Here is a 15522-nt window from a genome sequence, read left to right on the forward strand (position 1 = left end):
GCACATTCTCCCCCCTCCTCCTCCCCTGCTTTTTTTAAGACTAATCCTCTTAAAGATTGTGCTAAGTAATGAAAGGATGGGATGAAAGAGGCCTTTTTCATTACTACCACATAAACCGCTTGTGTAAATGTTTCATTAACACACTGCTTGACCAGTGTTTGGCGCTCCCCGCCCCCACCGCCGCTATGGTTCTGCCGCAGCCTGCGAGGCGAAATGTGTGATTTACACATGTTTAAGAGAAACATTCCCACACTTGAATGCCGCACTATTCTTTAGAGAAGGAGAGACCGACAAAAAAAGCATTGTGGAGGACATTTTAATTTACAATTCTTTTTTTTTTTTTTATACTGGCTAAAAAAGATCTGTTACTTCCAACTACACAGAGATTGTGCTTTATAGTTTAGCGAGGTTCCTCTAATAGACGTTTGTCTCTTGCAAGCACCCTCAGGCAAGATGACATTTATTAAACATGATGGGTTTGAAGAGATATTTATAAGTTTTTATTTACTTGGAGAAAAAGGCAAAGGGTTTCAAAGGAGGTTTACCCTTTTGTATGCTGAAATACAGGCAGTACATTACCTTTTAACCCCATGGGTACAGTCGACTTCTTCAGAGCAGCGTAGAGAGAAAAAGGTTTTAAATTGTCAGGTTAAGTCGCACAGCATGTATTTGAATCCTGTATTTGGGTTAATTTTTCAGTATTTCCTGCTCGTCTTATGACTGTACACATGAGGTTCTCTGTCCTGCAGCTAATCCTGCATACTGGCCATTTTCATCATATTATTGAAAATAAGAAATAAGTAATTATTTTTCACACAGTTGTTGTTTCTGTAGAAATAAACAGCACCTACAACATGCATGACTTTCATGCTAACAATGTCCGACACATAGGGCCATCAAGACCTAGCACATCAACATCAATGTCAAGTAATTCTGTTGAAACCAGTGCTGTTGTTCAGGGAAAGCTTTGCTGGAATTTCACTACGTTTACACAGATGCCGTAAGGAGTGGATCTGGCACATGTTGAGTAACATTTGCATTTAAAAAAAAAACCCAACTGCACACAAAAAAAAAAAAACAAAAACAAAAAAAACCACCAACAACAACAAAAACAGCAAAAACCCACACAAAAAACCCCAAAAAACCACCACCACCACCACCACCAACAACAACAACAAAAAAAAAAACAAACCAAAAAACAAACAAACAAAATATCAATTTCTGTTTTAAACCAAGCTTTACTTACTAAGGAAAATGAGAAAATAACAGATCTGTTATCACAATCATACCTCTTCAGAAGGAATATGTGAAAATGTTATTATAATTGTGTTCTACTGCCACTATCCTTACCTGAAATTACATAAATAAATGGAAATTGGTACTAAAATACAGCAATCAGGTGTTTATTTTCAATCCTACTTGTTGCATTAAAAATAGCACTTGCATTGCTATGAATTTGACAGTTACTATGGTTAGTGTAAGTTCCACGTTTAGTTTGGTATATGTAAGCTTATTTGCCACCATGACCATGATCTGGTTTCAAAGTGAATAGATTCATTTGGATCAACAGTCCCTCCAGGGGTAAATGCTTAAACATATTCAACCTTTGCAAGAGCTGAAAACATCAATACCTTCATAAAGCCACTTTGATTTTTATTGACAAAAGTTGTGATGCTAATTCACATACATCATTGTATACTTCACTGAGTTTTTAGCATGATACTTGATTTATAGAAAGAGTGATTCAATTTCTACAAAGAAATGGTAGGTTAAGTTGCCCCTCAGATTCTTTCTTCAGCTCAGAAATGGAGGAAGTCAAAGGAAGGCTCCTATTGCAATACAAAAATTGCTCAATAAATGTTCATGTGCACCACATATTTTACTTGCTTGGTAACAGCTAATAGCAATGTAGATGTGTCAGATAAGGGACAATCAATTATCTAATGACGTTGCTAATGTGACTGCAGCAAAACCTGTGGATTATTTCTCATCAGAAAGTGTCTCTGAAGTGCATTTCTCCTGCTGTACTCCATATATGTTATAAGAAGGAAACATTTTGTTAATACTTCCTTTCTTTTACCATTGTTTTTTCATTAAGAAACTATAATCATTGATCTCTCGCAGGATATCTTTAAAGCACATTGGTAAACCCACATAAATAGCATAAATATCCCCATACAAAAAGTCAGAGCACTTACATTTGGTATGAATTTGCAATGTTTGTTTGATGTTACACCAAACACAAGCTTAAAAATGTCTTCTGTAGATCATTTACTTTAAGCAGTTACAAACTGATAATAATAAAGTATGGTCCAATAAACTGAAAAGAAAATATTAGTTACTTTGAATGTATTCTCAGTTGTATTTTTTTACGATGAGAACAGGCAGCATCAGAATTATCTCCTCAGGGAAATGGTGGATTTCCCAGTGCTGGATTACTTTTAAAGATTCAGCGGGACAGGTTTCTTGTCTAGAACATGGTTTTGTAAAATAAGGTTGAAGCATATGGTCTTTGAGGTGCCTCTCCAACCTGGTATTCTATGATTCTCTAATTTTATGGTTTTACATCTCAGTAAAGTTTGCCTGAACTATACTCTTTCAAATTCTTCCTGATTTGAAGGCTGATCCAACAAATGCATATATACACTGTCTCACAGAAACACTTTGTTGAATGAAGCACAATCAAAACTACAATCAAAAGTTCCCAGGAGTTTGTAAAACCTTGCTTGGACTCATCAGTTGGTCCTCAGTGAGGGTAGGAATTTTCTCCTCACCATTGCCACTGGTAACACACTAGCCTGATGCAATCCTTGCCATAAAAAAGCCCCAGATCCTGGGGGATCTGAGGACATGCCTTGGGGAGCAGCACATTCCTCATCAGTGAATTTCCTATCCATCATTTTCAGGAGAGAAAGAGCTTTGAGTAGCAAAGCTATAAGACAATCTATTGTAGAATTTATAAGCTGTATAACTTTTTCAGGGAACAGCTGAGCTTATTTAGAGGCTGAAATTGAAGGCTTGTGTCATTGTGATGGTACTGACACAAAAGCAAAGCAAAAATATAAAGAGCTGTAGAGCAATTACTTTGTCAGGATTTGCTGGATTAAGCTGTTCATAAACTCAACATTTTTGCAGCTACAAGAGAACTCACTTCTAAAAGCAGATAAACTTAGAAAGCTTAGGCATACTATAGGACCCATCAGCATCTCACAGTTAATTAAAGGAGTGAGTGGAAAGCATCAAGGCTTGCCCCCCTCTGCATGAATAATTCACCGCCTGTATCCTTTATTAAAGCCAGTTACTTCACCACAATGATTTCCAGCCTGCGATGCACTGGTCTCAGAAATGAGAGATAAATTGCAACAAGGCCTGCAGCTATATTAATAAATTGAAATGAACACTTATTTGCTCATCTAATTAGAACTGTAATTTTTTTCAAATCATGTAGTAATGCATTACCTTGGCAGCCAATACCTGCTGCAAGAAATAATTAACAGAAACACTTTCTTAGGGAATTCTTTTTCACTGAAGACGAAAGTTTTCCTCCTGATGTTTTTTTCTTTAAACTATTTGTATTTAACTATTTTGCAATAGAGATCTGTTGTGGATTTTGTGCTGCTAAAGAGGAGAAAATTTTGGTGTTTGAAGTGCCTGTAAGTATTCATAAATTTGCAAATAAAATAAGAATGTGTTAAGCTACTTTCACCAATTCTCTTTTAAAGTTGTAATCACACGATATACACTTTGAACAGTACTTGAAGAATGCAATATTTTTTTCAAAGCTTTGGTTAATGTCAAAGCCAAATAAAGTACTTCAAAACGAATAATTTACTGAATTTCCAGCTGTATTTGCCTTATGAAGTCTATTACCTCTGTTTGCAAATCTCATCTTCAATTCACTAACTTTGCCCCTTTTTATTTTCAAATATATTTGCTTGCATTACCAATTAGAAAAATGCATTGTCAAGTTTTTATGAGTGTGGAGTTGGGTGTTAAAATTGCAGAGTTATAATATCTCCTTCTCTGTAGGCACAGTTTGAATTATGAAAAGTTTAACTTTTCCACTCTTCAGCCACTCAGAGTAGAACAATGTCCTGGTCTCTGCATTAGGTTTACAGATTTATGCTTGTCAGTCCCATCTTTCCTGATCACTGGTGCCAACATGCAAATTTAGTCCTCTTATCTTCTCCTTCCGAGAGCACTAAGCCAAAAAGAGGTTTCCTGAGTTAGGCTGGAAAATGGCAGTTGAACCACAGGGCTCTGACAATGTGTGCATATAGGTATCAACAGAGGTTTCCCTATTGGTTTCCACAGATACCTCAATAGATATTAAAGAGAGAAGTTTATGTGGTAATGAGTCAAATGATACAAAGCCCAAGTATTACTCAAACAGATATCATCACGAGGAAAGATGTCCCAGAGCAGCAGAGTCCTCAGCAGTTTCAGCAATGCTTGGCAGTGGTGCATAGCCACCATAGCTCAACACTGGGAAAAGTATATATTATAGAACAGATAGAAAATGGAGATTGCTGATCAAGGGAAGGATCTTTTCAAACAGAATATAATTTTTTTTCTTTTCCTATTTCTTTTAAAAACATTGAATTTGCCAGATACATATGACCACTAAAAATGCTAGTAAAAAAAAAAAAAAAGCTGACATTTTCTGTATTTAATTTGATAGATTTTTTTGAATAATCATTAAATGGTTTTAGGGCAATAATTAATCCATGGATATGGAATTAGAGAGCATGGCTGAGTTTGAGCTTGCAATTGTTTTTTATTTGGGGATTCAGGCACATAAAGAGATTTGAATGTGCAGTCTGCTTCCTCCTGGCATGCATTCATCCAGCCTGGGAATGCAAAGCTTGTGTGTTTAAAGAAGCATGTCAAAACTGCTTTGTAAAGAAGGGGGTAAAAAGCCCCAGTCCAAGTGACAGGCCTAAGTTTAGTGTGCTAATCATATTCATTCTTCTTGTAACTGAAGGAACTCCACTGTAGAACTTAAATGAAATGAATGGTATTTCAGACACGTGGTTAGTGATTTTATATGGTCAGTGTCATTTTTCTTCTTCTGGGAATTCAATTTGTTCCTATTATGCCAAGGTCACAGATTGGGAAATCTCAGACAACATTAGTTCTCTGCCTTTGATGCAAAGGGTCAGTGGATTAGTACAAAGGAGCATTAATCCAGTGTGCTGGATCACCAAATTATATTTAAGTCATTTTTAATGAATGACTGGGAGCTCCTATTAGTCTTCTTGAAGAAAATAGAAGCAGGCCTACAAACAACTGCTTCATAAATGAATATTCAAGGAAAAGTATGACTTCAATGTCAGCTCTAATTGCTGGTTTTACCTTATTAGTAGAAGCTTTCTGCAGCTGAATTTGACATACACTTGTTTGCACACTGTTACTAGTCAGGACTCAGTGAAGTCGTGTAATTAACACTTCCACATTATCTCATGCAGTGAAAGCAAAGAGTAAAACAGACGACTCACTTTGTTTCAGTTTGCTCTTGCTTTCTGATACAGAAGTACTTAAGAAGCGTGAGCTCATCAGAATGCCATATGGAGTCAACAGAAAGCATAAAAGGGTTTTTAGGAAGGAGTTCATCAAAGCCCATTAAGAGCTAAACAGTAAGGCCTCATCAAGTCTCAAGTCATGGTGCTACTGCACATAGTCAAAGGTATCAGCCTTTGAGGCTGACTCTGCTGATGTCAGTCAAAAGACATTGTGTCTGCTCGTGTAGTTAATTCCCTACACAATGTAGGGAAATTATGTATCCATACAGTCGTTCTCTCCTGTGCAATGACAGTGCCCACATTAAGGAAACTGTACATTTAAAGCCATTGATTTCACAGCATATGCACGTTTTGAAGTCATGTTAGGAGTGTCAGCATAACCTATGACATGGAAAATGCCTAAGTTTTACACAAGAATTTTTCATGCTTATCATTCATGTATTATTTGGGGTTAGAACACTACACCACTTTCAGGTGTAAGCTCCTCACCAAAAGTCTAATATTCTTAAATATTATTTCACAAACAGCTATAGGACAAATTCACCAGATTGCGGGAGCAAGCACTTTAAATGAAGATATGATTTTCTAGGCATGTGGTTTCAGGAAAATCATCTTTTTAAGTGACATTTTCTTTGCATAACATGTCTGCTGAAATTTGGTGCTGTGTAAAAAGAACCATTCCTTCTTTTTCCTCTTTTTTGCAATGCTATAATCAATGATGGAAAACAAAAAATAAACCCTTAAAATGAGAAAAAAGCCCCACAATCCAAGATGGCTACAAGAACATTCTATTTCAACATCTCAGTGCAGCCATTCAGTTAACAAGTACTCCCAAAGCAATATGAAATCCAGTCATTAAATTATTATTGAGAGCTCTGCTGACTTAAATACTCAGATAATAGCAAAGCTTGTTTACTGGATGGAAGCTGGCCAAGAACATTTGAAGAATTAACATGCATGTGAAATTTCCCACAATTATGAAATAGCCATTAGAAAAGGAAATGGCTGAGTGCAATTGAATCCCTCAGAGCTGCTGTCTTTGGATGCAAGTACTTGCTGCGCGGATAATAGAGCCCCACAATTTGCTACCGTTTGCGTCATTACCACCTCTATTGATTTAACCACCCCACGTGCTCCTGCTTTATTATTTTGCTACTCAAGAGCAGCATCTTAAGTGATGGGGTCACAAATGTTATCGCATTACCGTGATTTGGAGAATTATTAAAGATGGGTCACTTCATTACTGAGATCCCAGAGGTGCTGTATGTAGCAGAGCTGCATTAGTTAAGTTCAGTGGAGGCTGGCAGGGGCTTACACAGGGCTGGGGCTATCTATCCTTTACTTCAAGACTAACAGTGCTGCTACTCATGCATTTTTAGGTACGTGCTGCTGAGCATGTTCAGTGGAGCTAAAACGGGTTTATAAAGAACGTCAGTGGGCCACCACAGGTTCTTCAGCTTTGTTTGCAATAGGTCACAGCACAGTGTAGCTTGTCCTGAAATAGCATCCTGCAATGGTTTGTATCCTTCAAACAAGGTTTCTAATAATAGCATCGCTTCTCACTCTGGGCACTGTCCCAATGGCTACAGACATCCAGAATGAAGCTAAAACTAATCTAATCAGAACATTTTTACAGGGTATAGGCAGTAATCTGGGACACTCTCATATTCCAGAAATAATCCTGAGAGAAATATTGCTGAACTGGTTTCAGAGTAAGTACAGTCCCTTGTTTGATTTTTCCAAGACTGAAAGGAACTGAGTACAAATCCCAGCCAAAGGAATTACTCATGTAGGCATTTTGCTCTCTCTCTGACACTTGATGTTCTAGCGGGCTCCAGAAAATCTGCAGTGAAGGAAAAATGATGAGTGCAGCTGCCTCAGCAGAAGACCAAAGGATGGACAAATTCATTTAAACGTGGTAGAGATTATCTTGGCTTGATTAGGAAAATACTACAAGAGTAAACTACAATTTATTTTCATATCCTCTGCGTTTGTACTGGCTGATACACAAGTTTCATGCTACTCCCTACAGAAACAAGATTTAGCCTTTCAGGTGGAGTGAGTCTGTCTTTGCATTGTGGGTGAGACCGATGCAGGGTGAGTTCCTCCTCTCACCACCACGAAGACATGATGTAACCAGTTGTTACAGCCACAGTGGACCCCTGACCCATCTCTGTCATAAGGACCCCTCATGTTTATGTGCTCCACCAGCTCTCAGTATTTCTGTTGAAAGGGCTAAGGCTGTATGGTATACACAGTAGCTGAGGAACCATGCCATTTAAAAGCCAAATTATACCTTTGTATTTACTATATCATGCTGTGTCTGGAATGGAAGTTCTTTCTTTTCATATTTGGTGCTATTAACACACAAATTGTTACAGACTGTACACTATGAAGCTTGTTTGACTTTTAAAGTACCTGAATACTAATACTGGTTGTTACAAATAGCTTACATCCATTTGGTTGGTTAACCTGCAAAAGAAGATGAATGGTTTAAAACCTGGTAATTAATATGGTAACAAATATTTTTCAGTGACGTTATTGCTACCATAAACTGTAATCAATGGTTAGTAAGCAGCAGCCTCTGGTTTCAAGTTCTGACTAATGATGAATTAACTATTTCTTAGTATTTATTAAAGACTTTTCATCAATCTGCATACAGAACATGATTTCCTCTGTTGGTAATTAACATAGTCCCCTGGGTGCTAAGTCCATATATCTATACCAAAATCCTTATTGGCAGACATGAAAAGCAGCAAATTTAACACCATTTCACTAGAGATTTATGTTTTTGTTCTTTTAAACTGGCAACTTATAGAAACCAAAAGTAGTTTCAAAGAATACAAAGTCTGGCTATTTAATGGCCTATTGTTTGCTGAATTATATCAATTATACCATTGAACTGCACTCCCCTTTTTTTTTTAAATACACTCAGATCTCAAAAGCAAGAGTCTGGAAGTAGTTAATGATCTACAAAAGTGAAAAGGGTAGGAATGAAGGTAGGATTTGTTTGATTTTTCGAAAAGCTAACTGGACCTGGTTGGAAAAAAACGCCACAGAGCACTAATAAATATATGCCTTGTAATAGTAAAAGGAAAAAGGTACACCTAACCTTTCTAAATAGCCTAAGGGCAGAGGTTTGCTTTTCAATGAAAAGGTCATCTAGAATGAATTAAAGTAATTTTCCTCCTGTGGTCCAAGCATGTAACTTCACTTTGAAGGTTAGAATGAAGTTGTTCTTACCCGTGTATCTTGCAGATGTAGTTTTAAAAGGTGCATTGGAAAAAGCTGTCATAAGTTTTCAATCTGTCCAGGGAAACAAAAATTGTGATAATTAATATATTGCTTGCCAAGATGAATCTTCTAATTTGCTATTAAAAGTAAAATATTTTTATGAGTTAGTTATTTTATGCTCTTTCAGAGAGACTCTTCTGCCAATTAATACTCTTTATATTTAGTATTTTTCATTATTTTTCTATGTTAAATGCTTTAGTTGATATCTCTGCCTGAATAGAATCACCCAAGAAAATATAGCAGCAGGGATTTTGTGCTACCAGCCTGACAAGTATAGACAGTGGGACAGTACATGCAAGAGAGAAGATTTCTATACACCAAACTAAAATGTATTTAGACAAATTACAGAATGAAGTGATTACATTGTAAGGATTTCAAAAATGTCATTTTTCAATGGTCTTACACAAAAGGGTAAGACAAGGACATATATTCAGGAAAATAAATCAACAAAACATAAAAGCATAGTATATTGCCTTTTCACATGGTTTAGAGACATAATTAAAATTTCCCAAAGAGCTATGAGTGTCATCAAGGATAATAAGAAAAAAGACTAGAAGAGGAATCAACTATGATCAAAATTTCTCCAGAAGAGGATTTTACAAAGCATTCTAACAGCCTTTACCTGTCATCCTCTAATACCTACTGTGGCATCAACTGAAATGGTTACCAACAGTTTATTTTGCATCGGTCAATGTTTTCATAAGGAAAATGACCTTTTTTGGCATCAAAGGAATGCTAGAAGAACACACCCATGGCTGAAGCAACATGGATTCTTGAGTACTCCAGAAAATAATGCCCATGGCTCAGTTCAAGGTTTGAATTGTATGGATGGGAGAGCAGCAATCCCCTCCCTCCTAAAATCTCTTATGACAGATATTCTCACATACAAACCTGGATGCCTGGCGTGTCTCATGGCATGCCTTTCAGCTGTGCAAGGGAGGAATATTGATGGAGAGGTGGGAACCCACTGACTGTCTGAGCATGGCACCTGTATCCACTGTGATTTGGGTAGAACATATGACGTTAAGATTTTACTGATAAAAGCAGCTTTGGGGCAAGACTTCTTCATACCTGTGGAATATGAGAAGTGTGATCAAACAACAGGTAATTGTCTATTTGGTAAACAATTAATTGCCTCCCTCCAAAATAATTTTTCTTTCTCCCTTTATTATTATTTCTTTTCTCCTTCTTTTTTGGAAATTTGCCCTTTCATAAAATATATGTCTGTGTGTTTTCATTCCAAAGCATTCCTCTGTTGTGGTTAGGTTCCACAGGAGGGTTCCAGCTTGTAAAGGTTAACTGTGCAGAAATCAAGGCTTTGTGCATTTTTGCAAAGGTCACACTCATCAGTAGTTCTGGGAGGACTGCTGGGAAGGGCTGTAGTAAGTACCCAGTGATTGAACCACGGCTCCAGGTTTCATTTCCTTTAAGAATACTGTTACAATCACTGGTTTGTGTCACTAAGAGATAAAGAGGCTGCTCAGTCACTTGAAATTCAATTTGTACATTACTCAAATCTGCTCCACCTCCTTCCTTCACGGTGCCTGGCAGCTGCTTGCTGGCACTCTGAATTTCAAATGCCTGAGCTGCAGGAAGCAGTTTAATAAACGGGATAGGTTTTGATTAATGTAACAAGCTGAAAATAGACAATGATGCAATGCATATCTCAGCATATCAGCAAGAATCACAGACTCGGATCAAATCTTTGTGTGCTGAGGAAGGCTGCTGTGGCAGAGAGTTCACCCGGAGATGAATATTTATGTTTCGATAACACCTTGAAGGTTCAAAAACTACCAATATATAAGATTTAGACCTGTAATCCTGTTAAGTCTCTGAGCATCTCCTACAGGTGACTGCACAGTCATGAAGTTCAAGTCTAGATTAGGTATTTGACATTGACTGAGTTCCAGCAAGGGCGCTGTGCACTTCACCACAATGTTCTTGTTTTATCTGGAAGAGATAAATACTGTATTTCTTTCAGTATTAGGAATGTAAGGAATCATTTGCTGTGCTGTATACAAAACAATGACTTACATTTGTCAAGATTCATTAGCAATTCACCATCCTACAAAAAGCTGGCAATCTTTGACATGGTTTCAGACAAACACTCAATACAGAGTTTACACTCATCCAGTGTTCATCTGTAGCTTTAATGCTAGGAAACCTATTCTATTTCCCAATGCCTGCTGCTCCAAGACACAGACATTCAGAGCACTCAGAACTGACATTATGTTAAAATTCCTCTTCTAAAACTTGCAGAATCACAGTCTTAGACAATAGTATTTTATCCAGGTAATAGGCAGTGGTGCCTCACAAATGGAAGGAGCTGAAGATGTCACTAAAGATTATCTCCACTGTCTTATGTGTGAAGAAAATATAAATAATATATTTACTGGAAAGGTCTAAATTATGAAGCTTTGACCCTGCTCATTTTTTTCTTGAAGTCTTTCAATGAGAGACCGCAAGAGACTGAACCTGTAGAGGCAGGTTGCTTCCAAAGATGGCAGTGGGTGAATGTCAGGTCTTTGGGTATCACTCCCTTAGTAATTACTCACTTTTCTGTGAAAATATATTCTATGTTACGATTAATCAGATTTATTTGATTTATTGGTTTTATTTCCTTAATTTAAAAACTTAATTATGCTCTCAGTTGCCTAATATGATGCTACTCGAGTTAAAAATCTACACCTGTTTCATTAATGTGTCCAGAGAGTAAATTTTTGTAAATAGTTCTGTAATGTTACATGAGGTACCATTGAAAGTGGATTGCTTTCTTAATTGAAAATTATTGAAAATTTAAATGTATTACAAAATTTTTTGGGGTAGTTCTGTTTTCATAATTATATAATGTATGTTCATCTCACTGTTATAAATTACTTTTTTTAATCACTGCTTGTGAATAATTAAATAAACACTAGTTCTGTAATGAAAGTTTCTGATCCCCAAACCAGAGAATTTAATATTTCAGTGCATATAAGACATTATCTTGAAAATGTGTACTGGAAGTAGCATTGACTGTATATTCTGTCACACTGTGTTGTGGATTAACAATGTTGTTGTATTTAAAATAATAATACATTTAAAATGTCTTTCTGTGTTTATTTACCTTCATTCTTAAAGTCAAATATACTATGATCCTATAGTCTAGTATCATACATTTAATTTTATCTTTGCTTCATTTTTATCTGGGTTATCTACTCTTCTTCTCCTGCTACCCATAGAAACCACTTCCCATATACTTCTGATTCTATTGTTCATTTAAAATTTAAAAACCCTGAGGACTATAAATCAATAAAATGTTAACTCTCTGATAAGTCTTATGCCATGAATAACAAACATTTTCAGTCAGCAGTTTGCAAACAAGCCTTCGGCTAATATTTGTTTGTGTAAAGCATTCAGAACAGAGGCATAAAAGATATTTTATAAAAATCAGGATTTGTTCACAAATTATTCCTGTGCAGGAGAAAAAGCTGGAATCATAATCTGTTTCATGCACAATTAATAGCTAAAAAACAGCTCTTGTAAGTATGCCGAAAATATCAATATGCCATGATTTCCAGTGTTTGGGATTTGGGTTTTTTTAATAATTAAAAATAGGGAGAAAAGAATCCCAGAAAACTAAGTTGTCCTCTTTAATTGTGATGTGAGTCAATAGTGCTATGGGTAAAAAACAGAAGAGCAAAGCAATTCTGATGAACACACTTAGACTTGAACATCAGTTTCAGAGCTGTTAGAGGTGAAATAAAAAAGTGCATTCTGGTCTTGCTGAGTTTCTACAGAAGTTGTTTGTTGTATTGAGATAATTCTTTAGAGGTTCATTGAGAGAAAATGAGGGAATGGATATATCTGTTTTCATCTCATTTGATGTATCTTTGTTTTCCATGTGACACACATTTCTCAGAGAAGCAAACAATGTTTCCTATGTCTGTGGGAGAAACATGCTTTATCTGGGAACATATGTGGGAAAATAAATGGAAAGTAAAAACATGGCTGTGGCCTGTTTTTTCAAAGTTCAGGAAGTAATTTCTTTCTGTTGGTGTATAAACAAGAATAAGTAAACAGAAAAAAAAAAAGGATTTATGAGAAGGAGGAAAAAGGCAGTACCAGAAATGTGAATACAAGGCAAGGTGTCCTCGAAGAAAAGAATCAAGAGCTTCAATTTGGGGCTGTATTTCTGTGTGGATTTCATCCTGGTAGTTGACACACTGATCTAAAGGTTTATTTATGTATGTATTTATGTATCTATATTTAACTTTCAGTGAAATGTAAATAATAAGGGAGCATTAATCTCAATTTTCACAGGGCAAGATAGCAGGTATTTGCATGCAAGTTTTAACTGTACAGAAAAAAAACATTGGATTTTAGAGATATTCAGAAAGGATACCTAGCCAGTTCTTCAAATGGTATCCATGAATATAAGGGGTGAGGTGGGGAAGCGCAGAAATTAAATTCACAATTTATAAGTCCTAAAGGAAAGAAGCAAAATGAATAATTGAGTCACCAGCAGTAACAGACAAGGAAGGATGAAAAGTGCTGATGTGTTTCTCTTTGCCATGTGAGGGCTGCCCTAGTTTACAGCTTTCCAGTTCCTTGAGGTCACAGGAGGAGGTTCAAGAGTGCAAAAAGTGGTGTGGGCATGGACAACACGAGATGAAAGCAGTTGGACTGGGTTTGGCCTTAGTCTCTTTTTCACTCTTCTATTTATGAAGGTCCCATCAGTGTGCATTTGGTGAGGTCAAGTTTTCAATTCTGGATACACATAATTACATCAGTGAGCATAAGGGAAAACTTTTATTTAACCTGTCTGGTTGTAAAAATTTTTAAGTTTCTTTTTTACTAAATTGTGTACTTTAATCCTTTCTATTGTAACTCTTTACATTTTGTGGTATGTGCTTTGAAAACACTTCTATGTGCATGACAGGAATTATATTTATTATATGCACACCCTCCCCATTGTGATAAAATATGCAATTATGAAATATCAAAGTTTCTCAAAATGATCACATTTTAAGGTGAGTGGATTTAATCCACTGATAGACAAATGAAAAGTTCAGTTGTTAACTGCATTCTCCTGCTTGATTGGTGTTGAATGTTTCATCACAAGTTGAGTCCTATATGATTATTTTGGTGATTTATTGCATTTGCTTCAGATATAAAGCAGCTCTTTGCTCAAACATAGAAGGCTTTGCTGTCCTATGAACTTCAACTGCTCTTGGTGTAACACTGAATAGCCAGAGGATATGTTGCATTTGAAACACTCTTATTTTGTTTATTTTTTCACTGTAATTATGACAAATATGTCACCTTAATAACAAACAATAATATGTTATTATTCTTTGTAATTATGTTATTATCTTACATAACTCTTGTTTGCAGTGCAGTGCATTTTATATACTGCACTTCCTATATTATTTCAATTAATATTTTATCTTTCCAAAAATTGAGTACTTGAACAACAATAAATCCAGAGTGGTTTGGGGTTTTTTCCCCCTTTCTAATACCAGAACTGCTATCTAATCTTCATATTTTTTAAAGCACAATTCATTATCTTAATCTTGTTAGTGTTCCAAGGAACTTCTTTATATAGCTTCAGTTTAATGTTGATCTGCAAGCATTATGTCTTAATACAAATGCCATCTGGTAAAGCTATATATATTTGTATAATGGCAACACCATGGAAAATCCTAAGTCAGAGTAAATGCATTAAATAAGATCAGAGTACTTCAGCAGGACAGGGTCCTGCCTGTTGTCAAGCACCAGCCAGTGTTTACCACAGAAGGTATCAGTTCTCCTGCATCGTTCTGTAGAAATTTATCTAAATGAGTTTTATTCCAGGAGAAATAATATAAATTTTCATAAAAGAAAATACTATATTATGACAGCATGAAATGAATCATCTTCAATTGCTTTTAAAATTGTTGATTTATTGCCTGCAATTGGAAGGCTGTAAGTCAGGAAAACATTTTTGCTGTCAATAATGAAATATAGTTCATATATAAATAAAAAAATAAATCCATATCTCTATCTAAGGAGAGTATGTATGTGTGAGTGCATGGATTTGTCACACCTGTAAATATGTAGGTAATCTATGTGCAAGAACACATGCATGTTTTGGCCACATCAAGAAATAGTAACAAAAATTGCTTCTCTAAAGTAAAAGGAAAACAAATTAACTAACCAGCACACATTAAAATAAAATCCGTCATAACAAAAAAGAATATTTTCTTGGAATGATTCATATTCACACATCCCTCAGTGAGATTTTCATATATTGGGTGACATTGTGAAATGTCATTGAAGAAAAGGCATTTCAGTTTAGCCTTGAGCAAACATACACATACTAGAAGAACTGTGCATATGTAAAGGCTTTTTCTTCTTCCAAAAGGGACCTGGTTTTGCTATATTCATAACTGAAGCTAAGCTTGGGCTAGTGAGGTGCTGCATGATAAGAACTTGGTTAGCAAACACATTGAGCGGTCGAATGACTTGAATAACAAAATCCCCAGCAGTGTGTTTCAGTGCAAACTGCATTTGTACTCTGCAAGGAGATCAATGCTTCACCCTCATTGATTTTTGTCAGTGGCAGAACGAGGATTATGCACGATGTGAAACTGTATCCCCAGACATATTCAATCTGATTTCCCAGTCAGTGCTAAAAAGGCATAGTGTTGTCCTGAAAACATAAGGTTAGAGAAGTGTAACATAT

This window comes from Molothrus ater, chromosome Z (genome assembly GCF_012460135.2).
Source record: "Molothrus ater isolate BHLD 08-10-18 breed brown headed cowbird chromosome Z, BPBGC_Mater_1.1, whole genome shotgun sequence".
Lineage (NCBI taxonomy): Eukaryota > Metazoa > Chordata > Aves > Passeriformes > Icteridae > Molothrus > Molothrus ater.